This window comes from Engystomops pustulosus, chromosome 1 (assembly GCF_040894005.1).
Source record: "Engystomops pustulosus chromosome 1, aEngPut4.maternal, whole genome shotgun sequence".
NCBI classification, from domain to species: domain Eukaryota; kingdom Metazoa; phylum Chordata; class Amphibia; order Anura; family Leptodactylidae; genus Engystomops; species Engystomops pustulosus.
This window is the reverse complement of record NC_092411.1, coordinates 227,739,364-227,766,767: the sequence shown is the minus strand read 5'-3', so window position 1 is coordinate 227,766,767 and position 27,404 is coordinate 227,739,364. Positions and strand designations below refer to the sequence as shown.

Genomic DNA, 27,404 nt, shown 5'->3' with positions numbered 1-27,404 from the left:
AGTCTATGTATGTTGACACTAATTACTTTTAATAAAGTTTATTGAACAGAAAAGTGTTTTACAGTAGGTGTTAGAAATAGACAGTCTTAAGCTGCATCAGATTGTCTGATGATGGATAAAAATCTGACATAGTCTGATACTATCTAGTCATACCTCCTATTTTGGTGGCTAAGTTTATTTTCCACAGTGATGCCCCTTTGCTGTAATAGTTGTAATCGTGTCTAAAAACTTCTTAAACCCTTCAAAAATCTGGCGCAAGTCAAGATAGTCGGTTTTTTTGTCACAAATGTAACTCCCCTTCCCCCCGGTTAAAGGGGTTTTCCCAGAAAGCAAAGTTAGGCGCTATCCACGGCAATCTCCGTCAGCTCCATAGATGGGATCCCGTGTATAGGGCCTAACTTTGCTTCATGGGAAAACCCCTTTAACACCAACGAGTAGGATTTTTCGGTTTTCCAGTTAACTCGGCTCAACCCGAATTTTAACAGGTCCTCTCATCATGAGCCAGGATTTTTTATGATCTAAATTTACAAAATAAAGAGATGAACTAAAAACTATAACATAATCGTTCATGCTGTTCCTTCTGAATGAAGGTGCAGTTTTGTTTGCTGTAAAATGCTATACTTGGAACTCAAATTTCTACTAAATCTTCACACAAATTAAAGTGATTACATTTGTGATAAAATAAGTAAAATCTTCTGGAATAGAATTTTACAGATGCAATAGTGAAATCAGATTTCAATTGCGTATCCCTGAACATATGTACTTCTGGCTAATTATACTTCAGCACAGGTGCGCCCTAGTGACTTGCCAGATTTACTTATTCTTTTAAAGCGTTAGATGAATTTTGTATTGCATTATTTCCTTGTTACTGTAGAAGGAAGCGTCGTTCTCATGTACTCTTGTCAGAACCATTCAGTTTATCATTAATGAACAGAGCACAGGCAATTCTTCACTATTAGATTCATAAGAACCACATAGATTTATTATTTGAGATTTTAAATATGTTTTCCTTTAAATTGCATACCAGTTCAAATAATAAAACTGCTTATGTTGGCACAGGAAGTTGTGTCTGTCTGCTTATGGCAGTGGCTATACAGGCAGTCCCCGGGTTACATACAAGATAGGTTCTGTGGGTTTGTTCTTAAGTTGAGTTTGTATGTAATTTGGAACTGTATATTTTATTATTGTAACCCCAGTCAAATTTTTTTTTGTCTCTGTGACAATTGGATTTTAAAAATGTTGGGTTGTCATAATAACCAGGATTAACAATAAATCTTAATTACAGACACCTATGATAACTGTTATAGTTGTTTATTGTAGCATAGGACTAAAGTACAGCAAATTACTAAAATCCAGAGGTCCGTTTGTAATTAGGGGTCGTATGTAAGTCAGGTGTTCTTAAGTAGGGGACCGCCTGTAGAGACAATTTGGTAGCACTGTATTAGTGTCAACGCACTTTTCAGTAAATGGACATCCATATAATAGATGAACACAGATTAACAGTTTTTACAGAGGGGATTGCTGAGATGACCCTAGCAGGGAACCAGCTGATTAACATTCTTATGTCTTTTTTTTCTAACTTTTTTTGGTCCATTGGTGGATTTGCATCTTTTTTGGCGACTTTTTCAACTGCCCAGTAAAGTTCATCTGATTTGCCTTTGCAATTTAGATGTTTGTATTTTAAAAAGTCTTGCCGAACAAGTGGAAAAAATTGTTAATTAAAAAAAAAAACTCCACTACCTGGCCAGTGTAGGAAAATGATTAAAATGGGTTGTTCAAAAATGTGTGTTTAATATATTAACTCCTTTAAGATAAATTAGACAAGATAAATCAAACAAGCTTAACGCACCTAGAAAATGACCCTGTTGGTGATATATTCCTCTACGGCGGCCATCTTGAGCAAAAGAACTAAACAGATGCCATTACAGGTCTGGCCTGGGGGGGGGAGCATTTTGCTGTCCTTTGGCCTCTATGTTGTCTTTTTTCTTATTTGTTTTGGTTATCAAGAAGTTTCTGGAGGCATTCGCTGTACATTCTGTGGATAAACATGTTTATCTACAGAATGTGCTGGTAAAGTCATTAATGCCAATAGCATTACAGTATTCTATCTCCTTGTCACGCCCACCAATGCTGTTTTTTCTGTCTGTGATATTATGCATTTGAGAGATTAAACGGGAGAGAAGATTTTGACATACACTAAGAGACTGATGTGTGTCTTGGTTTTGTGTTCAAGCCCTGGGGCAGTTATGAAATATTTAATTTGAAAGTCACCTGTACAACCAACAGAAAATGACCCTGTTGGTGATATATTCCTCTACGGCGGCCATCTTGAGCAAATGAACTAAACAGATGCCATTACAGGTCTGGCCTGGGGGGGGGGGGGAGTATGTTGCCCACTTTGAATCTATAGAGTTAAATATTTTAATTCAGCTATTTTTCTTATTTAAACTGTTGTTTGCCTTGGCATTTTGCTGTCCTTTGGCCTCTATGTTGTCTTTTTTCTTATTTGTTTTGGTTATCAAGAAGTTTCTGGAGACATTCGCTGTACATTCTGTGGATAAACATGTTTATCTACAGAATGTGCTGGTAAATTCATTAATGCCAATAGCATTACAGTATTCTATCTCCTTGTCACGCCCACCAATGCTGTTTTTTCTGTCTGTGATATTATGCATTTGAGAGATTAAACGGGAGAGAAGATCTTGACATACACTAAGAGACTGATGTGTGTCTTGGTTTTGTGTCCAAGCCCTGGGGCAGTTATGAAATATTTAATTTGAAAGTCACCTGTACAACTGATAAGGGCGGTTAAGCCCTAGATAATAATCTCTTACAGTAGTAGTATTATTTAAAAACCTAAACAGATGTTAAACACTCCAATGGGTGCCATGTGAGGAATAATGTGGCAACAAGGGCCCTATCGATATATTTTGTATACAAACATACAGTAATAAGAACAAAATCTGGTGGTCAAAGCAAACATTATCCTAAATGCGGATTATTCATTTTGATTTGAAGTTCCTAATAAATCCTAGGTTTGAAAGAAAATTCAGTACAATAGGCTGTCTGATTATAGTAATTTGTTCAGTAAATCCCACAAGCCAGTGAAACATGTTTATCTAGGTTATTATTGTGTGGTTATTATTGTGTGCAAAGTCTGTGTTGTGGCAAAACAGTTACAGATATCATAGCAGAACAGAGAAACTATGTTATAAACAATACAAATGTTTCCCACAGTTCTTTCTAATAAATAAAATATCAGTTTTATGTCTGACAGATGTTTTTAACATGAAAAACTGGCAACCTGAGGCACTGTTCAATGGCCTCTATGAATAATATTTTCTTCTTCCGTACACAGCCACGGTTTCACTACAGTAGTCTTTTCTCGCATGTGTAAAATCCAGATTATCAGATTATCTTTATGGTATTATTCACAGCTCTAGTTTTCAATCAATTTCTATTTAACTAAAAATAAACTGAATACATTGTAACACTTGTACTGCTCAGTACAAAAGATGACACTAAATGCCGGAGTGATTCGGCAAATTATAAAGTGACAGTCCCAAGCCTTTATATGGTGTACATTTAGCAAACAATTTCATAGTAACCAAAGGTAACCTAATATCATGTTGTAATGTTTGAACATACAATGATTCTGCAATGGCTAGAGATACTAAACTTAAAATTGTTAGTAGTAGTAAAGTAAAATATACAGTTAAAATCATTCTACAATTTTAGACTGTCCTAAACATTGTCACAAAAATAAAAGATACTACTTGAAACTATAACTTCAATCTTCACTCTTATAATGTGAAAAAAGGAAATCTATTTAACCCCTTTACGCTCTGCGACGGACATATCCGGCGCAGAGCAATGGAGGGTGTATGAAGAGGGCTCACGGGCTGAGCCCTCTTTATACAGAGATGGGCTTTGCTGCATATTGCAGCAAAGACCCATCGCTAACACCCGCGGTCGGTGCTTTCACCTTGTCGGTTGCCATGACATTCATTACAATGAGCCAGTGGCTTATTATTAAAGTACCCTAGAGGGTCTAAAAAATAGTGAAAAAAAGGAAAAAAAGTTTAAAAAATGTAAAAAAATTAAAAAATTCTAATCACCTCCCTTTCCCTAGAACTGAAATAAAATATAATAAACAGTAAAAATCACTAACACATTAAGTATTGCTGCATCCCAAAATGCACGATCTATCAAAATATAAATACGGTTATAACCGGCGGTGACCTCCGAGACTGGAAATGGCTCCCAAATGTCCGAAATGCGACTTTTACACCATTTTACATGACATAAAAAATGTCATGAAAAGTGATCAAAATGTCGCACAGTCCTCAAAATGGTAGCAATGAAAACGTCGGCTCATTACGCAAAAAATGACACCTCACACAGCTCCGTGCGCCAAAGTATGAAAAAGTTATTAGCATCAGAAGATGGAAAATTGTTTTTCCTTTTTCGTACACATTCGTTTAATTTTTGAAACTGTATTAAAACGCAATAAACCCGTATAAATTTGGTATCACCGCGATTGTACCGAACCGAAGAATAAAGTAGGGGTCTTATTTGGAGAGTAGAGTAAAAGTTGTAAAAACTGAGCCCACAAGAACGTGACGCACATACGTTTTTTTTAAATTTTTCGACATTTGGAATTTTTTTCCTGCTTCCCAGTACATGGCGTGTTATAATAAATAACATCACAGGAAAGTAAAATTTGTTACGCACAAAATAAGCCCTCACACAGCTCTGTACACGGAAAAATTAAAACGTTTTTGAAGGTGGAGAGCGAGAAATGTGCGAAAAAACTGCTTCCTTAAGGGGTTAAAATATAATTGTGCCAAAACTGCGTTTCCTGCATAATTTCACATGTTTATTTAAAAAAATATCATGTGCAACTCTACAAGATTCTTGCGTGGCTAACTTTGCAAGGTGTGTGGAAAAGTGGCAAAGTTAGGCGCAAATATATGAAATACTGTATATACTCGCCGCATATATATGCCTAAATTTTCAAATTGACACTTTTTTTACCATTTTGCTTACCAAAAAAATTTTAATGTTTCATTTTAAAAAGCAATAATTTTAAATAGTTGTACAGTTGTCAATATGATATAAATGAAAAATCATTTAATCCCACAATCAATAACATTTTACCCTTAATGAAGTAGTAAAAAGGTATCAGTCTACAAGGCATTTTTTAATGCAAGGTTTTTAATTTTTCTAAAGGCATTAAGACATAACCAAACATGTTGGCTACAGTGGAAAGTAGCTCCAATAGTATCTCTGCAAACAGTGGTGGACCATATATGTCCTGATTTTTATAGAGAATGTACAAATTTGAAGTTAATTTGTAGTTATTTCTGTGGTAACACTGCAGGTAAATTCAACATTTTCTGAAAGTTTTCCCTACAACAGCTGCTAGCCTCCGTATTCAATGACCACTTTTGAAAATCATTAAAGTGTAAATTTCCTATTACTTCATACAACTTTTTTTCAAAGCATTTTTCAGAATGTCAACTTTTTTTATTCCTCTTCCTTTGCCCTGAATTCAACACGATTACCGTATTTTTCGGCCTATAAGGTGCACTGGAGTATAAGGCGCACCTCTAATAAATGCCTGCTAAGACATCTAGGTTCATATATAAGGAGCACTGGAGTATAAGGCGCAGGATCAAATGCAGTACCTAAAAATGACCAGCAGGTGGCAGACCTGTGCACAGTTCTAGCCAGCTACACTTCCCGGGAAACTTGTCTTCAGCGTGTCAGAGAGCTCCGATCTCAGAGGTATGGCTGCTGGGGGTTAATGCAGAGTGATGCAGCAGGGGTTAAGCGGTCTCCCTCTGCCCCTTCTCCTTCCCTCCTCAGCCAGGGTGTTATTCCTGTGGGGTTCCCTGTGGCTCCTTCTCTTTCCTCTGTTACAGGGCTGTCAGGTATGGGGGATTGTTTACTGATGATGATGATTGCCTCGTGGTCGCACTATGGCAGCTCTGGTCTCTCCGTGCCAGGGGAGGGCAGGATGGGCACAATGTTAGTTGTGGTGCCAGGGCACTTCAGGAGCTAGGGACCCTGTATACTGTGTGGGAAGGTGCAGGAAATTTCTGGGGATGGAGTTATTAAACACTGGTAAATGTACAGTACATCTTGTCTGTACATCTTGTCTGTACATTTCTGTACAAGTTCATATATATGGCACACTGGCCTATATATGTTATTAGGAGTTTTTAAAAGATGTTGTAATGTAACATGAAGCATGGTATCATCAAGTACCGTATTTTTCGGCCTATAAGGCGCACCAAAAATCCTTTAATTTTCTCAGAAATCAAAGGTGCGCCTTATAGGCCGAAAAATACGGTACTTGATGATACCATGCTTAGCTTCATGTTACATTACAACATCTTTTAAAAACTCCTAATAACATATTAAAATGCACAGGATTAGTTTATAAAACTGCTAAAAAAAGAATGAAATTATTACATGGTACACAAAGGGGGTCATGTCTTTCTTTGCTGTTTCTGGGTTTTTGACATATTTCAATTATCTTAGAGGTTGATATATAAGGCAGCTGAGGCTGTGGGGTTTTTGTGACTTTTATTAAAAAGTCGCATACTCTTCTGTAACCCCTTGTAAAGTTTTTCCTATGCCTGATCGGGAGTTTAGTTAACAGCAATTTACACTAAAATTGCGATCTGGATTTTAAAGATGTACAGTGGTCACGGACAGTATTCAGACACATTTAAAGTTTTCACTCTTTGTTTCATTGCAGCCAATTGGTAAGATCCAAGAGTTCTTATTTTTTGCTCATTAAAGTACACTCTACACCGCATATTGACATTAAAAAACAGAAATGTAGTACAGCTATGATTCTTCTTGGGTATGATGCAACAAGTTTTTTGAACCTGGATTTGGGGATCCTCCAGGCAATCTTCCTTGCAAGTTCTCTCAGGTTGGATGGTGAGAGTTGGTAAACAGCCATTTTCAAGTCTCTCCAGAGATGTTCAATTGGGTTTAGGTCAGGGCTCTGGCTGGGCCAGTCAAGAATGGTCAAAAAATTGTTCTGAAGCTACTGCTTTGTTATTTTAGCTGTGTGCTTAGGGTAATTGTTTTGTTAGAAGATGAACCTTCGGCCCAGTCTGAGGTACAGAGAACTCTCTAAGAGGTTTTCAGCCAGTATACGTAAATCTGTACTTGGCCACATTTATCTTTCCTTCAATTGCAATCAGCTGAAAAACTCCACCTCCAGAAGCTGCTACCACCATCTTTCACTGTTGGGATTGTATTTGACAGGTGATAAGCAGCGCTTCTTTTCTTCACATACCACTTAGAATTAACACCATAAGTTCAATCTTCACCTTATCAGACCAGAGAACCTTTTTCCCATAGTCTGGAAGTCCTTGGTGAATTTCTTTGCAAACTGTAAGCAGTCTTTCTCTCATGATTGCTTATTTTTTTCTTTGTTGCCAGATTGAAGAAGATTTGTAGTTGTCCCAATTTTCTTCCATTTAAGGATTATGTAAGCCACTGTTCTCTTAGGAACCTTGAGTGCAGCAGAAATTCTTTTCTAACCTTGGCCAGATCTGTGCTTTGCCACAAGTCTGTATCTGAGCTTATTAGGCAGTTCCTTAGACCTCATGATTCTCATGTGCTCTAACGTGCACTGTGAGCTGTGAGGTCTTATATAAACAGCTGTGTGCCTTTCCTAATAAAGTCCAATTAGTTTAATTAAACTCAATTGAAGCAGTAAAACGATCATGTGAATTAAATATGAGTGCCACAAAAAAGAGTCAAAATTCTTGACCATGTGATATTTCAGTTTTCTTTTTTAATAAATTAGCAAAAATATCTATATCTTCAATTTTTTTTGATCTTACTAATTGGCTGCAGTGAAACAAAGAGTGAAAAATGTTGAATTTTGAATACTTTCCGTACTCACTATATCAGGCATGATACTGATAAGTTATTGTGCAGCTAACTTTGCTAGGCGAATGGAAAAGGTGCAAATTTAGTTGTAAATATACAAATTTGCCAAAAATTACAGATATAAGAGAAAATAAGAGAAAATAATATAAATGTCCAATAAGTCTCTCAAAATGGAACTCTTAAATCTTTTATATGTTTGCTTACTGTATCGATTCTGAAAGTTAAGAACATTTTGGTTTTATTAGGTTAAATTTCAAGGATATCTTTTATATAGAGGATATTGATCCTCTGAAAATTCAGTTTGTTGGGAAGTCTTTTTTTTAAATGAAAGAATAAGACTTAATAAATCAAGTGTAAAGAAATAAAATTTGCTGAAATGTGAGCAATAACTTCACCCTGCTGTCATAATCAATACATTTCTAGTATAGCCTTCAAGAAATCCAGCGGAGGCACTGTTGGCTCATTGTGACAGCAAAGAAATACATCATTCTGAGTCACAGATCTGTCACATGTTAACTCCCTAGAGCTTCTGCCTTTCTTGCTATGCTGTCACTCTGAATGATTATTCGGCAAATGGAAACATCAATGAGACTTCTACATAGATACAGTTTACGTCTTCTCATTTAGGTGACTATACATTTATCATAAGTTTATGATAGATACAATTAAATGAAATACTGTGTGCCATCTATAGCTTTAATTTTAAAGATTACCTAAAATCAGAACTACCTAAATATTTGCTATTAGAACAAATTTTATTCAAATCAACTAGGATTTATTTTAGCATAATACTATAAAGTTTCAAGTGAACCTGTCACTGGGTTTTACCCCAATAAACTAGTTTAATCATCCAGTAGAGTATGAAATGTACTTCATGAAATTCCCTCTTTTATGTGAAATCTTTGCCTGTAAAAAATTTTCACATTAGATGAGTTAAGTTTAGTTCTTACAGGTGTAGTGTCACCTCAGCAGTTCTATAATGCTTAGAAACTTGTCCTCTCAGTTGCAACATATGAGAGGGTGGAGAGATCCTGGAATGTTGTACTATGCTCTTGAAAGGTTGGACAACATCTAGTTAAGTCATCTACTACTGTAGCCCTCACCAGTCGGAGCATTATGTCAGAGGGCAAGATGTAAGAAAGCCTGCAAACAGTTTGCAAAAATACACAAAAAGGAGAATTTTTTGGTGGGTATTCTAAGCAATATGTGTGGAGAAAACCAGGCACTGTTCATCACCTGCCAAATACAATTCCAACAGTGAACCATGGTGATGGTGGCATCATGCTTTGGGGGTGCAATGATTATTAAGACTGGTGCATATTACTTTTAAATTACTATATTTAGATAGGTAACTGCCCCCCCCCCAGAAACACATACATGTCCCTGAAGTAACAGTTCTCCTTAGCCCAAGCTTCTAAGTATTTTTAAGGGGTGCAGGGGTCTATAGGGCCTATAGGGAGGGTGTGTCATTGGGTTGTTCTGCCCATCTTAGCTCTGGGCTACAGGAACAGCCTCCAGTCTGTTAGCAGTGCAGTCTGACATTTGAAGAGTAAGGGTGTGGCCTCAATAGCTCCAACCACCTCAGCTTTAGGTTTTATGAACAGGCTCCTGTGTAAATATACAGCACTCACATCATATAGCCATTGCACGAGGAATAGAGAGGTGATGAAGTGCAACAGACTGCAGCCTCCTGCTGATAACATAGCTTTTCCCTCAGCATTACTGTGCAGAGCAATTCACATGGCAAGCACTGATTAAAGGAACCATGCAGATTTATCCACATGGGATTTTTTCAAGGAGTAAAACTGCTGGTACAAGTGTCTATGATGTTTGTACAGATGTTAATGCAACCACTGGGAGGGGTGTGTTCAGTTAAATGATCTCACATACGAGTGCAGTAGAGTGCTCCAAACCCAGATACAATATTGGAATATAAATGCATTTATAAGGGACCTGCTGCTACTAACTACAGGGCCGTTACCTAACATTGTCTACAGCTTTGTATGGTTAAAATTACTAACAAATTTCCTGTAAGGTGGTTTCCACATGGAAGCCACTAAAAGTATCTAGTGAATAGACGCACAGCTGTGTAACGGCAAATCTACAGCAAATACCGAAGGCTTAGCCTCAGATTTATGTAATAAATGTTCTTCAAATCGATAGAGGATTTTTCAGCATGATAAATCAACCATCTGAATATCTCCTAAGGCAGCTTTAACTGGTTGCTCTTTGTATAAATTAAGGAGCTATATTTATGATTAGCCCTTTTACACAGCAGTATTTGCCAGTTTATGCAAGCCAAAAGGAACATGAGCTTAACAGGCACTGTGCATGCCATGCATGAAGGCCTATTAGACCTTGTATTTCTGATGGGCACATTATACTGCATTTCCATAGTATTTCATGTTGTTCACATAATTACTAATTTATTTGAAAAAAATCTACAGCTAATATTGGAATATGGAAAAGGTGGAAAAACATGATGAGAAGTAGTCTGGAAGTTGAAAAAAATGTCTCAGGAGGATATTTTGTTAGGAAAAAGGAAATCCAGCATCCAAAAAAATGTACAAAAAGCTGTCAAAACATAGCCAAAAGTTTATGCTGGATTTCCTGTTTCCTAAACAAATTTCCTCCTGCTACAAGTATAATTCACTCTGGACTTCCGGACCGACGTCTCTTTGGGAAATCCATGCACCCAGCCATTCTACCACTAAGGACATCATAACCTTCGAGGGGTGAGCTGTTATTTTTCTCTTTTACATTTTTTGACTGAAAAACATGTCTGATTTCTTCCATAACAATGCCAAACCAGACCATGGTTGTGCCTGTGTTGCAACTTAGCTCCATTCATCTGTAAGCATGGGAGTTACAATACCCGCACAAACCATGATCAATTGTGGCACTCTTTTTGGAAAGGATAGCTGTAAAACAACGCTGATCCCAAAACTTTAACCAGCAGATACCATGTGACAAATAATATACAGATATAAGTAAACAAATTAAATCACTAACACATTAGGTATTCACACATAATGAAAGATAGGTATAATTTATAGGCTAAGGGAAAGGCATGAATTAAGACTCCCATGGGCCCTGGGATGTATGAATATTATAGCACCTAAAAGTCCAGAATTCACTGCCTAAATATACTAGAATCAAGCTTTTTGGGGAACGAAGAAGGCGCTCTGCCGCTTTCAATCTGCAGTTTCACAAAATTTGGAGGACCTTTAAAGTCCAGGAAATGGCTCTTGCATAAATATTAGAGATGAGCGAACATACTCGTCCGAGCTTGATGCTCGATCGAGCATTAGCGTACTCGTAACTGCTCGTTGCTCGGACGAGTATTTCGCCCGCTCGAGAAAATGGCAGCTCCCGCCGTTTTGCTTTTTGGCGGCCAGAAACAGAGCCAATCACAAGCCAGGAGACTCTGCACTCCACCCAGCATGACGTGGTACCCTTACACGTCGATAGCAGTGGTTGGCTGGCCAGATCAGGTGACCCTGGGATAGACTAGCCGCTGCCCGCGCTGCTCGGATCATTCTCTGTCTGGATGCCGCTAGGGAGAGAGCTGCTGCTGGTCAGGGAAAGCGTTAGGGTGTTCTATTAGCTTACTGTTAGGCAGGAGTGATTCTACAACAACCCAACAGCCCTTCTTAGGGCTACAATAACGTTATACTTTTTTTTTTATTTGCTTGTGGCTGGGCTTGCTGGCACTAGTAGTGCAGCTAGTACCATATTGTGAGGAATTTGCAGGGGGACTTGCTACCGTTGTGTTTAGCTCTTAGTGACACACATATCCACCTCAAACACCAAAGTGGGAACATTTATTAGGGGTTTGATTTCAATTAGGCACAGTCTGCCAGTTTCTTTTTATTTTACGTTTATTTTTTTAATAACTCAGTGTCATCTCATCTTGCATAGTAGTGTGCTTTAATACTTGGCTAGAAAATAGCCATAGGAGAATCCAAACGGCTTACTTACGCCTACAGTAGCGTTATATATATTTGATTTCTGGTTGATCTGCTGGTGGCTGTAGTTGCTGCAGTGCATTTACTAGCAAATTGTGAGCAATTTGGAGTGAGACTTGCGACCACTGTGTTTTGCGCTTAGTGACGCACATATCCATCGCAAAGACCGAAGTGGGAAAATTTATTAGGGCCCGGGGTTGTATTTCAATTAGGCACAGTCTGCCATTTCCTTTTTTATTTTACGTTTATTTTTTTCATAACTCAGCGTCATCTCATCTGGCATAGTAGTGTGCTTTAATACTTGGCTAGAAAATAGCCATAGGAGAATCCAAACGGCTTACTTACGCCTACAGTAGCGTTATATATATTTGATTTCTGGTTGATCTGCTGGTGGCTGTAGTTGCTGCAGTGCATCTACTAGCAAATTGTGAGCAATTTGGAGTGAGACTTGCAACCACTGTGTTTTGCGCTTAGTGACGCACATATCCATCGCAAAGACCGAAGTGGGAAAATTTATTAGGGCCCGGGGTTGTATTTCAATTAGGCACAGTCTGCCATTTCCTTTTTTATTTTACGTTTATTTTTTTCATAACTCAGCGTCATCTCATCTGGCATAGTAGTGTGCTTTAATACTTGGCTAGAAAATAGCCATAGGAGAATCCAAACGGCTTACTTACGCCTACAGTAGCGTTATATATATTTGATTTCTGGTTGATCTACTGGTGGCTGTAGTTGCTGCAGTGCATCTACTAGCAAATTGTGAGCAATTTCGAGTGAGACTTGCGACCACTGTGTTTTGCGCTTAGTGACGCACATATCCATCGCAAAGACCGAAGTGGGAAAATTTATTAGGGCCCGGGGTTGTATTTCAATTAGGCACAGTCTGCCATTTCCTTTTTTATTTTACGTTTATTTTTTTCATAACTCAGCGTCATCTCATCTGGCATAGTAGTGTGCTTTAATACTTGGCTAGAAAATAGCCATAGGAGAATCCAAACGGCTTACTTACGCCTACAGTAGCGTTATATATATTTGATTTCTGGTTGATCTGCTGGTGGCTGTAGTTGCTGCAGTGCATCTACTAGCAAATTGTGAGCAATTTGGAGTGAGACTTGCGACCACTGTGTTTTGCGCTTAGTGACGCACATATCCATCGCAAAGACCGAAGTGGGAAAATTTATTAGGGCCCGGGGTTGGATTTCAATTAGGCACAGTCTGCCATTTCCTTTTTTATTTTACGTTTATTTTTTTCATAACTCAGCGTCATCTCATCTGGCATAGAAGTGTGCTTTAATACTTGGCTAGAAAATAGCCATAGCAATAGGATAGCATCGTTTGGTTTTAAAAACTAAAAAACACACACAAAAAAAAAAAACACAAAAAAAAGTAAAAAAAAAAATTAAAGTTATAACTCTCATTTTCAAAATGTTTAACCCGAGGGCTAGGGGTAGAGGACGAGGGCGGGGACGTGGGCGTCCAACTACTGCAGGGGTCAGAGGCCGTGGTCCTGGGCGGGGTGAGACACCACCTGCTTATGAGGGAGCAGGGGAACGCCGCAGAGCTACACTCCCTAGGTTCATGTCTGAAGTTACTGGGACTCGTGGTAGAGCACTGTTGAGGCCAGAACAGTGCGAACAGGTGATGTCGTGGATTGCCGACAATGCTTCGAGCAATTTGTCCACCAGTCAGTCTTCCACGCAGTCCACCCATGTCACCGAAATCGGCACTCCTCCAGCTCCTGCACCTCAGCCTCCTCCCCCCCAGTCTGCCCCCTCCCAGCAAAATTTGCCATTTGAACCGGCATACTCTGAGGAACTGTTTTCTGGACCCTTCCCACAGTCACAAACCACTTGTCCGGTTGCTGATGAGCAATTTTCCGATGCCCAGGTTTTCCACCAGTCGCAGTCTGTGGGTGATGATGACCTTGTTGACGTACTGGAAGAAGTGTGTAAAGAGGTGTCCGACGATGAGGAGACACGGTTGTCAGACAGTGGGGAAGTTGTTGTCAGGGCAGGAAGTCCGAGGGGGGAGCAGACTGAGGGATCGGAGGATGATGAGGTGACAGACCCAAGCTGGGTTGAGAGGCCGGGTGAACACAGTGCTTCTGAGACGGAGGAGAGTCCTCGACCAGAACAGGTTGGAAGAGGCAGTGGTGGGGCCAAACGGAGAGGCAGGGCCAGAGCTGGTGCATCAGCGCCAAATGTGTCAACTAGTGAAGCTCCCGTGGCGAGGGCTCCTGCGGCGAGGGCTAGATTTTCAGAAGTCTGGAGGTTCTTTAAGGAAACACCGGATGACCGACGGACTGTGGTGTGCCACATTTGCCAAACCAGGATCAGCAAGGGTTCCACCACTAATAGCTTAACTACCACCAGTATGCGCAGGCATATGAATGCTAAACACCCCACTCAGTGGCAACAAGCGCGTTCACCTCCGGCCGTGCACACCACTGCTCCTTCCCATGTGTCAGCTGATAGTCAGCCCCCTGCCCAGGACCCTGCCACAAAAACCCCATCGTCGCCTCCACGATCCTCCACAGCATCCACCAGCGTTCAGCTCTCCATACCCCAGACGCTGGAGCGGAAACGCAAATATAGTGCAACCCACCCGCACGCCCAAGCCCTTAATGTGCACATCTCCAGATTGCTAAGCCTGGAGATGCTGCCCTATAGGCTAGTAGAGACCGAGGCCTTTCGCAGCCTCATGGCGGCGGCCGCCCCTCGGTATTCGGTCCCCAGCCGCCACTACTTTTCCCGATGTGCCGTCCCAGCCCTGCACCAGCACGTGTCAGACAACATAATCCGTGCCCTGACCAACGCCGTTTCTGACAAGGTCCACCTGACCACGGACACGTGGACGAGTGCTGCCGGGCAGGGCCACTATATATCGCTGACGGCACATTGGGTTAACTTGGTGGAGGCTGGGACCGAGTCTGACCCTGCGGCTGGTCATATACTGCCGACGCCGAGGATTGCGGGGCCTACCTCGGTCCAGGTGTTTCAGGCCTACTATGCCTCCTCCTCCTCCCACCCCTCCTCCACCTCCTCCTCCGAACGACCATCCGTGGGCATGGCGCCATCAGTCGGTAGCTCTAGGCACAGCAGCAGTGCCGTCGCTAAGCGACAGCAGGCGGTGCTCAAACTACTGAGCCTAGGCGATAAAAGGCACACCGCCCAAGAACTATTACAGGGCATCACGGCGCAGACTGATCTGTGGCTGGCACCGCTGAACCTGAAGCCAGGCATGGTTGTGTGTGACAACGGCCGTAACCTGGTGGCGGCTCTGCAACTCGGCAGACTGACACATGTGCCATGCCTGGCCCATGTGTTAAATCTGATAGTTCAGCGTTTCCTCAAGACATACCCCAATCTGTCTGATTTGCTCACGAAGGTGCGCCGCATCTGTGCGCATTTCAGGAAGTCCAGCACAGATGCTGCCACTCTCAGGGCAGCGCAGCGCCGCCTCCAACTGCCCGCTCACCGACTGTTGTGCGACGTGCCCACGAGGTGGAATTCAACACTGACCATGTTATCCAGAGTTTACCAGCAGCGCCGAGCGATTGTAGACTGCCAGATGTCAACTTCCACCAGAACTGGTAGTCAGGTCAGTCAGCTTCCTCAAGTCTACAATGAGGAGTGGACGTGGATGTCTGATATCTGTCAGGTGCTGAGTAACTTTGAGGAGTCAACACAGATGGTCAGTGGCGATGCCGCCATCATCAGCCTCACCATCCCGCTGCTTGGCCTGTTGAAAAACTCTCTGGTCAGCATGAAGTCGGAAGCTTTGCGCTCCTCACAAGAGACGGGGGAAGAAGATTCCCTTGTTGATAGCCAAAGCACCCTTAGGTCTGTTTCTCAGCGCATATCGGAGGAGGTGGAGGTGGAGGAGGATGAGGAGGAAGAGGAGGAGAATGTTGGCGAGACACAAGAGGGGACCATTGTTGAGTCCTTCACTGTTGAGCGTGTATGGGCAGAAGAAGAGGAGTTGGAGGAGTTGGAGGAGGAGGAAATGGACAGTCAGGCCAGTGAGGGGAGTGAATTCTTACGCGTTGGTACTCTGGCGCATATGGCAGATTTCATGCTAGGCTGCCTATCCCGTGACCCTCGCGTTCAAAGAATTTATTCCAGCACCGATTACTGGGTGTTCACTCTCCTGGACCCACGGTACAAGCAAAATCTTTCCACTCTCATCCCTGGAGAGGAAAGGAGTGTGAGAATGCATGAATACCAGCAGGCCCTGGTGCACAAGCTGAAACAGTATTTCCCTTCTGACAGCGCTAGCGGCAGAGTGCGTAGTTCTGCGGGACAAGTAGCGAGGGAGAGTAGGCGAGCAGGCAGCTTGTCCAGCACTGGCAAGGGTACGCTTTACAAGGCTTTTGCCAGCTTTATGTCACCCCAGCAAGACACTGTCACCTGTCCCCAGTCTCGGCAGAGTAGGGCTGATCTTTACAGAAAGATGGTGAGGGAGTACGTAGCTGACCATACCATCGTCCTAAATGATCACACAGCTCCCTACAACTACTGGGTTTCAAAGCTGGACATGTGGCACGAACTGGCGCTGTACGCCTTGGAGGTTCTTGCCTGCCCTGCCGCTAGCGTCTTGTCCGAGCGGGTTTTCAGTGCAGCTGGTGGCATCATCACCGATAAGCGTACACGCCTGTCGACTGACAGCGCTGACAGGCTGACGCTTATTAAGATGAATAAAGCCTGGATTTCTCCTAATTTCCAATCTCCACCAGGTGAAGGAAGCTCAACCTGAATAATTTATCCACTCCTCCTCCTCCTCATTTTCCTCCTTCTCCTCCTCTTTGTACAGTAAAGCAGAGGAAACTGGCTATTTTTTGACAGGGCCCACTGGCTCTAGCACTTTATGCATTTAATTTTTATGGAGGGCCACCGACCCGGTCCTCTGTTTTAAACAATTTTTGGGAGTGCCACATACAGGCACTCAATCTATTCAATTTTTCTGGAGGGCCACCTACCTGCTCCTCTGGTTTGAAAACTTTTTTGGACTGCCACATACAGGCACTCAATCTATTCCATTTTTCTGGAGGGCCACCTACCTGCTCCTCTGGTTTGAAAACTTTTTTGGACTGCCACATACAGGCACTCAATCTATTCCATTTTTCTGGAGGGCCACCTACCTGCTCCTTTGGTTTGAAAACTTTTTTGGACTGCCACATACAGGCACTCAATCTATTCCATTTTTATGGAGGGCCACCTACCTGCTCCTCTGGTTTGAAAACTTTTTTGGACTGCCACATACAGGCACTCAATCTATTCCATTTTTCTGGAGGGCCACCTACCTGCTCCTCTGGTTTGAAAACTTTTTTGGACTGCCACATACAGGCACTCAATCTATTCCATTTTTCTGGAGGGCCACCTACCTGCTCCTCTGGTTTGAAAACTTTTTTGGACTGCCACATACAGGCACTCAATCTATTCCATTTTTCTGGAGGGCCACCTACCTGCTCCTTTGGTTTGAAAACTTTTTTGGACTGCCACATACAGGCACTCAATCTATTCCATTTTTATGGAGGGCCACCTACCTGCTCCTCTGGTTTGAAAACTTTTTTGGACTGCCACATACAGGCACTCAATCTATTCCATTTTTCTGGAGGGCCACCTACCTGCTCCTCTGGTTTGAAAACTTTTTTGGACTGCCACATACAGGCACTCAATCTATTCCATTTTTCTGGAGGGCCACCTACCTGCTCCTCTGGTTTGAAAACTTTTTTGGACTGCCACATACAGGCACTCAATCTATTCCATTTTTCTGGAGGGCCACCTACCTGCTCCTCTGATTTGAAAACTTTTTTGGACTGCCACATACAGGCACTATCCAAATTGAATTGTCTCCATAGCAGCCTCCACACGTTGTCTCCATTGCTACCTCCAAAAGTCGTCCATATAGCTGCCTCCATACATCGTCCCTTCATCAAACGAGGTGTGTCAGGCCGAAATTTGGGTTGTTTTCATGGATTCCACATCAAAGTTGTTAACTTTGTCGCCACCCTGCTGTGTTATCCACAAAATACACTGGCAAACTTTTACCATTTACGGATATTATTTCAGCGCTTCTTGCGCATCTGTTTACATTCCCCTCACCCGCCATATCCTAAACTTTTAAGAACGCTACTACACTTGATCTTATACAAAAGGTTCTTAGAAGTGCTGTTTGGGGAGTAGCCTAGAGACAGGGGCTTGGATTGGCGAAAGCTCACCTGGCAGCGGAGCGCCAGCTCCATGCCAAGAACCAACTAACATAGTTTTAACTGCAGCACCTTTAATCTACTACTAGTTCACTGCCTCCATACATGGCCGCCTTATCAAACGTGTCAGGCAGAATTTTGGGTTGTTTTCATGGCTTCCACAACACACTTGTTAACTTTGTCGCCACCCTGCTGTGTAATCCTCAAAATATACTGGCAAACTTTTACCATTTACGGATATTATTTCAGCGCTTCTTGCGCATCTGTTTACATTCCCCTCACCCGCCATATTCCAAACTTATAAGAACGCTACTACACTTAACTTGGTGCAGGCTGGGACCGAGTCTGACCCTGGGGCTATTCATATACTGCCGACGCAGAGGATTGCGGGGCCTACCTCGGTCCAGGTGTTTCAGGCCTACTATGCCTCCTCCTCCTCCCACCCCTCCTCCACCTCCTCCTCCTCCGAATTACCATCCGTGGGCATGGCGCCATCAGTCGGTAGCTCTAGGCACAGCAGCAGTGCCGTCGCTAAGCGACAGCAGGCGGTGCTCAAACTGCTGAGCCTAGGTGAAAAAAGGCACACCGCCCAAGAGCTATTACAGGGCATTCCACATCAAACTTGTTAACTTTGTCGCCACCGTGCTGTGTAAGCCACAAAATATACTGGAAAACTTTTTTCATTTCAAGATATTATTTCAGCGCTTCTTGCGCAGATGTTTACATTCCCCTCACCCGCCATATCCCAAACTTATAAGAACGCTACTACACTTGATCTTATACAAAAGGTTCTTAGAAGTGCTGTTTGGGGAGTAGCCTAGAGACAGGGGCTTGGATTGGCGAAAGCTCGCCTGGCAGCGGAGCGCCAGCTCCATGCCAAGATCCAACTAACATAGTTTTAACTGCAGCACCTTTAATCTACTACTAGTTCACTGCCTCCATACATGGTCCCCTTATCAAACGAGCTGTGTCAGGCAGAATTTTGGATTGTTTTCATGGCTTCCATGTTAACTTTGTCGCCACCCTGCTGTGTAATCCACAAAATATACTGGCAAACTTTTATCATGTACCGATATTATTTGAGCGCTTCTTGCTCACCTCCTTTGGTTCCTCTCTGCCACCCATTGGTTTGAAGCCTGAGTCCGTTTAGGGTATGTGGCCATGCCACTCTCTAGCCTGCCGCTGCTGCCGCTGCCTCTGCATGCCGTCCCCTATAGTGTCAGGGTCAATTATTGCATGTTTTAGATGCTATCTAGCCTCATTCTGTCACTCTGTCATGGTCATGCTGTTGCCCATACTTTTGGCATAATGGTGCGATTAAGCAGCCTCAGAGGCATCCATGCATGCTGCCCCTGCTGTTTCCTGTCCATTTCCGTGGTGTTTCCATCCTTTTCTGAGGTTCCCAGGTGTTTGGCCAAGCTTCCCTGTGCAGAGCCTTGGTCCCCTTGAAAAATGCTCGAGTCTCCCATTGACTTCAATGGGGCTCGTTACTCGAAACGAGCACTCGAGCATCGGGAAAAGTTTGTCTCGAATAACGAGTACCCGAGCATTTTAGTGCTCGCTCATCTCTAATAAATATGTATTGAGATCCTGAACATTTACAAGGATTTCATGGTGAAGCCTACTCTCAGTATAAAAGTTTGTGAGTATTTTGGGAAAGCCATTGGCCCCCTAGGAGGCTACCACCAACTTGGCCTATATAATAATACACTACTGCTGGGCTATAAGAGACAAGTGAAATAGCTTCTGTGTGGTTAACCCACATCAACAAATCCCATCCACATATAATCTTGTCATGTTCCTGAAACATTTGGCTGCAGATTCTAAACTTTTTAACTCTAGGGTCTGTGGTATCTGCATGATGCTAAAATCAACTTAATATTCTGCTGCAAATGATTCTGTTACACAGTGGGCCAGATGTATCACCTGACTTTGTTGTTGTTCTAGCGACTTTTATATTGTCGCAATACTTTTGAGACAGTTTTCAACTAAACACCAAACTAGCTGTGCATCAAAAATAACCATGTTTTCCTAATTTATCCTATCAATCCAAATGTTTTGTTGCACCTACAAATGATTCATTATTAACGACTTTTTGATTTAGGAGCAATTTTGGAGCAAAAACACTAACGCCCCTGAAACACTCAGTGTAGCACCTGTATATTACAGCAGCAGAGCTCAGACAGTGTTTACATTATATACAGCCACTGTTTATAGTCCATGAGCTTCTGTTTACAAATATTCTGCAAAATATGCAAAGCAGGATAGAAAAAAAGTGTGTGGGAGCTTGTACAGAGAAGTGTTCCTGTGTAGCAGGCTTATCACACCAGTGTCTGAGAAGGAAAACTGGCCAGAATTAGGGTTCATTCACATGCGGTATGCCCGCCGTGCAGGCATACCGCCGTGTGCTGGAGAGGAGGAGGAGGTGGCCCCTCCTCCCTCCATAGAAAACAGCGGTGCATGGCCACACACTCGCAGAAAGATAGAGCAAGCTCTATCTTTTTGCAGTGTGCGGGCCGGATCGGTATCCCCGCCATGCCGCTATTGCCGTCTAGGGGGACGTACATGCGGCCGCATATACGTCCCCGCAGACGGCCATGTGAATTTACCCTTACAGGGGGCAGCAGAAGATCAGCATTGGAGGATCCCCTCCAGCAGATGATAGAAACCACTGCTGAGGAGGATCACTGGGTGCAGCTTGTCAGACACCTGGGCTCTGGTGTAAGTGTTATTTTCATGCTGGGGTGTGGTAGAGAAACAGAGCTTGTAGAAAGCTTACATGTAAGTGCCCGCATAAAAGTTTGCACCTACATTGCACCTTAAATAAAGTGCAGTTGCAAAATCATGCTGAGACTCACAGTTGATTAATTAGAAGCATGAACTCAACTCATCACAGATGGTTGCAGCTTGTGATGTTTCAGGCAGAACAATACAGCTCATTTAGGCGCTAAAACGGAACTAATTTTCCACAACTGTGATAAAGCCCAGTGTCTGAAGCTGAAATTATACGGCAAATGCACTCTGGCCTGCTTGAAAACAACACCAAGCTTATCTGGGAGGAGCCCAAAATGTGAGCTTATGTTTTTCATACCAGACACCAAAATAGCCAAAGGATGCAGAGATGAAACAGAATTCTGAGATAAAACAGAATACCTAAACTACATTCTGTGTAACTCATTTACATTGTCATGGATAACAAACTGAAAACAAAAACTAACCATCCACCTGCATATACTGTTCTCTCTCATAAATGCATACTGCATATATGTCTCACAAGTTTAAGTAACTTCAATCTACATTGAAAGTGCCATTTGCAGTAAGTGCTGAATAATTTACTTCAAGGCCATTATTTTGACATAAATCTGATGTTTGATTATAGTTGTAAAGTAATGGAAATACAGCGTGAGCTAAAATACATTTTTCCTAAAGGAATGTGAGCTGTAAAGTGAGTACTAAACTTGGATGTTTGTTTTTTTAAGACATTTCATTTGAGTTATGCATTACAAAGCAACCTATCAATATTTTAAGTGTACTCTAAAAATTAGTTTTTTGTTGCTGAATGTTATATTCAAAGTGTAATTTCTTTCAAAGTTTCAAAGAAATTTTTTTATATTATTATTTTTTTCCATAACATTATGGGGCATATTTACTAAGAATTAGAAAACTGCACTAAAAGTGCTCTACCTGTGTATAATGATTGGTGCGCCAGTTTCATTAAGAATGTGCACCAGAAATCATGAATCTGTCGCTTCCCTGCACTGGCCCGACAGAGTACACCAACTTTTTTGTGGTGTACCTTTAACATAGGGTGTGCAACAGACTTTGCATGTTAAATACGGCGCACGGTCCGACCGAGCGCCGGCACGCCCCCTTATTTGTGTTGCATCATGCCTATTGCCATAAAATGGTTGCGTGCAACACATTTATGGTGCTGACACTTCTTAAATACCTGTGCTTGCAGTTTCCATTAAAAAAGGAACGTGCAAAGTCCATCAGAAAACTAGCGCAAAACCCTTAGTAAATGTACCCCTATGTTTTTGTGGGTCAGCTTGGAATGTAAAATGACCCAACTTTTCTAAGTCTTGGTCTATCAGATCCACTTCCAACTCTGTTTCTGATCCGAGTTCATGTGACATTACGCTTTCTCCTTTCTTCTGTTGTCAGTGATGTACTAAATGGGGTCTAGTTGTCAGAGTTCAACAGTAAAGCAAGAAGCTTTCTCTATCGTGACTGAAACACGTACAAAGAAAGCACCCTAGTTAGATTTATCCAATAGATTTTCAGAAGCAGAGGTTTTTAGAACGATTCTGACATTTATCAAAGATGTCCCTTCCCAAGTTAATATTGGGCTAATCTTACTTACCAAGTTATTTTTTCTACATCCTTGCCATTTTCTTGGACAACCATAACATTAATGCATCAGAACCTTTCATCCTCCATTGCTTTATTTAAAAGCCTAGACCAGTGGTGGCGAACCTATGCAATGGGTGCCAGAGGTGGCACTGAGTCCTCTCAGTGGGCACCTAGGCTGTTGCCCCAGAACAGAGTTAATGAGACAGACATGAAAGGCCTTTGTGATGAAATCCCATAGATCAAGAACGGGGGGTCTGATGTACCCTTGTTGAACCCCCGAGATGGTTGGAGCAGTCGGTCGTGCATTTCTATAAAGCTGATGAACATTGCTGTGGCATACTCAGCAATCTATTTCAAGTCAACTCCATAGAGTTGACCAGGGCAGCCCAGCCATGCATGGCGGCTACTGCGGGCCTCTAAGTGGACCCCCATTCCAGTGATCTGTGCGGGGGTCCTGGTCTACCTAAGACTGCAAGAAGAGAGAGAAGTTGTGAACAGGGTCAGATTATCATTGGACCTCCTGCTCTGGGCCCCATGAGAATCTTCACTTAGGGGGCTCCCAAGAGAAGCTCCAATAGCAATTTAAATTTCCCCTTTTGCTGTCAGCGATATTGGGGTCCTAGAGACCTTAAGAAGAATGGAAAAATTTACTGCTTGAATTGCTGCATTGGCACTTTGCAATAAAAGAAGCAGGTTTTGGGTTGCAGTTTGGGCACCCAGAGTATTAAAGGTTCGTCATCACTGGCCTAGACTATACTGTCCCCTGTGCCTTGTGAATAGGAACCTTAACCCACTATATATATAAATCCACAGCAGCACAGCAAAAAAAAGTAAAAGAGAGTAATATCAGGGTGTACACCAACCAAACCTGACAAAATTCCACATGCATATACAAAAGAAAGAAATGGCAGCACTCCAAAGTAGTGAAAAATATCAGCTGACTTGATTCCATAGTGCTATGTAGTGATTAATAAGAGGCATGAACTCAACTCATCACAGATGGTTGTAGCCTGTGATAATTCAGGTGCAACAATGCACTTCATCTAGGCACAAAAACTAGTGCCCCACAACTGGGATACATCTGGCCCATTTTAAGAACTGATCATAATTTTTTGAAAAATTTGATTATTTCGTTTCTTTGCAGTCCAATCCCAGACCATAAAGCGAACAACAATTTACACTACATTACTATATATTAGAATGGCCTTTTACATTAAAGTGCTACAGTGTCGGTTTAGTGTAGGTTTTTATATATGATAAATTATACTCATTTTTTCTTTCTTTGTATTGCCAGATATTGAGTCACTGCCCACACATTTATCCTTCTGTCTGATCACAGCTGTTGACTTGATTAGCCAATAGACACATTGGCAATGATAAGCTTTGCATAAGTATTAAGTATCTGAGATAATCTTAGATATTCAAACACACAGAAAAAATAAATTATACTACAGAATAGTAGAGGAATATTAATTGTTCCTTCAAATGGAATTTTTACTTTTTATGTTGAATATATTTAGCATAAATCTTTGGTGATTTTCCAGCAAAAATCACTTTTCAGTACAGCATTCATCCATTTAATATTATATACAAGATTATAATATTAATATAATATTAATTATATATTAAAGATATATAATTATATTGCAGATTTTGAACCCCCCACCCCCTGACTAACAATCAGTGGCGTAACTAAAAGCTGATGGGCCCCAGTGCAAAGTCTGTGCCATGCCCCCGACTATAATGTATGGTTTATAGTAATAGTCTTCTCATATGGGAAAGTGACACCATAAGGGACCCTTAAACCTCTTGGGCCCAGGGGCGATCGCAACCTCTGCACCCCCTCAAATTATGCCCCTGCTAACAATGCCTGCTGATAAAGGGTTACAAGTCCTCCCCATATCACCTAAAATTAGCTGCAAGTGAGACACTGTACCTAAGTTACAGTCAATTTCCTGATATGCAAATTAGCTTTCCTGACTCATGTCTCCTGGCTGTGATTCTTTTCCCTTCTGGTCTGTGAGTGAACCACACCCCATTATTTTGACTGACAGCTCTGCCTTGTGTTACATACATGTGACCAGAGTGACATCATCTGAGGTCCTTTTAACCTCCTAACATAAGCAAACTGTACCTGTACTGTATTGTATGTGATGACATGAAATCACAGCAGCCCCTTTGCAGGATGGAGAGGAGTAGAAGTCATGGAAGCTGCTGTGACTTCATATAATCAGATTCATACATAGGGTAGATTTTGCAAATGTAAAGGTTACAGGACCTATGATGACATCACCCTGCATCAACATGCATTGTTGGTAGTGACAGGACTGTGAAAAGCAAAATTATAATCCAGCTCTGCAGCTCTTGCTATGGCTCTGGGTGGGTGTTTTAGGTTGAAGAGCTTTTTGCTGTCTGCATTGTGCTGCTCCATAGCAATTCCCCTCTGCTAGACGTATGAACTTTATCAGGAAATTTTTGTCTGTTTGTGTGTAGTTCACTGTAAAGACTAGAAATCTCTTTAGGCTCAAAGATCCACCCAGATCACATGCAGCAGCTGCAAAGTGTATTTTAAGTTCGCATTTCACAATCCTGCTATTTAATGGTCAACACTGATGACAGATTAAAGTCATATTTTGAATCCTACCGTTTCGTTTGTATGGCCGTTAATATGGACTAAAATATTAAAAGCCTTATCAATATGATATGAAACCTTGATACAAAAAGTTTGTTAAAAAAAATAAACAGAGAACTTACAAACACTGTTTCTGCTACACTTTATAAAAGATGTCCTTCACATGACATTATATGGTGATAGAAGCAGTGGAATGGAAGGTAAGTTGAAAGAAGAGAGATAAAATAAAGAACTACACCTTTGATATAAGCCTGCTTTCTTAATATACTTCAAAACTGCCACAAAGCTGTTTTTGTCACCAAACAAGAAATCTGCATAAGCTTGTTTAAAACAGCTATTTTAGCATTCACAAAATCAAAATCATCTAAAACAGTTGGTTTAGTGCAAAATGTTCTATTCCTAAACATGGCAACATGTAGCTACTTTCTCAAAATGTATTTTATTTGCAACTTTAAATGCATATGTTAAATATTAGAAGCAAAAATCAAATAAATGCTATAAAAACCTCTTCATTGTATACAGTGTAACGTCCTCAACATTTCCATACTGTCACCTGTTTTCTGCAAAAAAACAAAAGGGGCTGATATTTTTAAGTAGAGTAAATCAATATTTGTATGATGATATTGAAAGACAACTTACTTAGAAAGACAAGTTAGACAAAGGATGTTTGAGCCTAGAGTGTACCTCCATATGCTGCCATTCTCATATGGATCCACTGATGTTTTTCAACCAATAAAACAACTGTGCAATATTTCAATTGATTCCATACTATGGATGTAATCTGTAGCAATGCAGGAAGCATTGATTTTAGGCAAGAGTATCTTGGTAATATGGCATCATATTGAGATTTCATATAGCAGCCATATGAAAGTCTCAAAAAGTAGTGCAAGAAACCAGACAACACGATAATAATTCCCTCAGGATGTCTTCAGTTCTGTAGTGCAGAGCTATAATGTCTATTTGCCACTTGGTTGGGGGGAAGGAGGTATTAGGGCAGTTCCTGTTGCAGGCTATAGCGCAATTCTACTCCAGCCAAGACCTGGCATTGAATTGTGGGTCGCCTGATAAATCTGGTGCATGGGGGAAGCAGAGTTCATATCTTCCTGTGCCGGTGTATGATTTCCCCCGCCTTTGTACATTTGGATGCATAAATTAAAAAGATTACACAGGATCATGCCACTAGATCTCACTTCGAAGTCATGATTTTTAATGACTTTTAATTTTAATTAGTTTCTATTTCACTCATACCTTGTAAGCTGCTGACTACCAACTATTATGTTTCTGACTCTTTTTCTCAAATATTTTTCATTTATATTTATGTTTACAATGGACTGAGATTGATTAAGATGGGCAAAAATTGGCAATTGCTAAGCTACTTCCCCCTTTTTTTGTTAACAGTTCATTGCCAGACTAGCTTTAAAGGGAACCTGTCACCAGGAGACCCATTTATAGCACTCCCCCAGTCCCCACAGAGCATAGTACATGCACTGCCAAAGTGTTTTTGTATAAAAAATTGGTTTTACAGAAAAAAAGATGTTATATTGTACCTTTCATTAGCATCTGCTGTGTGACTAGGCAGTTGCCAATTGGGAGGGGCTGGAAAGGAGAAGTCCCCCCCCCACCCTTGGGAAACATGTGTCCTTTTCAAATATATGAATAACTCCCCACATGCGGGATTGGCTGTAGAGGAGCAGGGGGCGTCGCTAAGCCAAGTGATGGGTGTTTTCATATATTTGAAAAGGTCACATGGAGTAGCTGTTCCCCAAGGGTGGGTGGGGGGCTGCTCCTTTCCAGACCCTCCCATTTGGCAACTGCCTAGTCACACAGCAGATGCTAATGAAAGGTACAATATAACATATCTTTTTTTCTGGGAGCCGGGTCCTGTCTACATCTGTATTACACTGTATTAGGTGAAGAAGAGCTTGAACAAGCGATCAGAGGATCGCTTGTTCAAGCCAACCTGTAAAAGTAAAAAAATATGTTAAAAACACTCAATAAAAACATTTATTAATAAAAAGAATTAATTAAATAAATTTAAAGTCCCCTAAACACAAACATTCCCTATACATATTTAACAAAGTAAAAAAAAAACAAAATCACCAGAAAAAAAACCACATATTTGGTATCGCTACGTCCGTAACATTCTGTACAATAACTCAGTAACATTATTGGACCCGCTTGGTGAGCGCCGTAAAAACAAAACCCACAAAACTTGCCAAAAATGTACTTTTTTTCATTAAAATCCCTTTACAAAAATGTTCTAAAAAATGATCAAAAAAAGTTATGTACGCCAAAATGGTATCACTGAAAAGGACAACTC

General features: G+C 41.4%; 1 protein-coding gene across 1 annotated transcript in view; it reads right to left on the bottom strand.

Moving 5' to 3' along the window:
• Positions 1–27,404, bottom strand: part of SPOCK3 (SPARC (osteonectin), cwcv and kazal like domains proteoglycan 3) — a 202,687-nt gene that overhangs the window by 100,862 nt on the left and 74,421 nt on the right. The window lies entirely within an intron of this gene.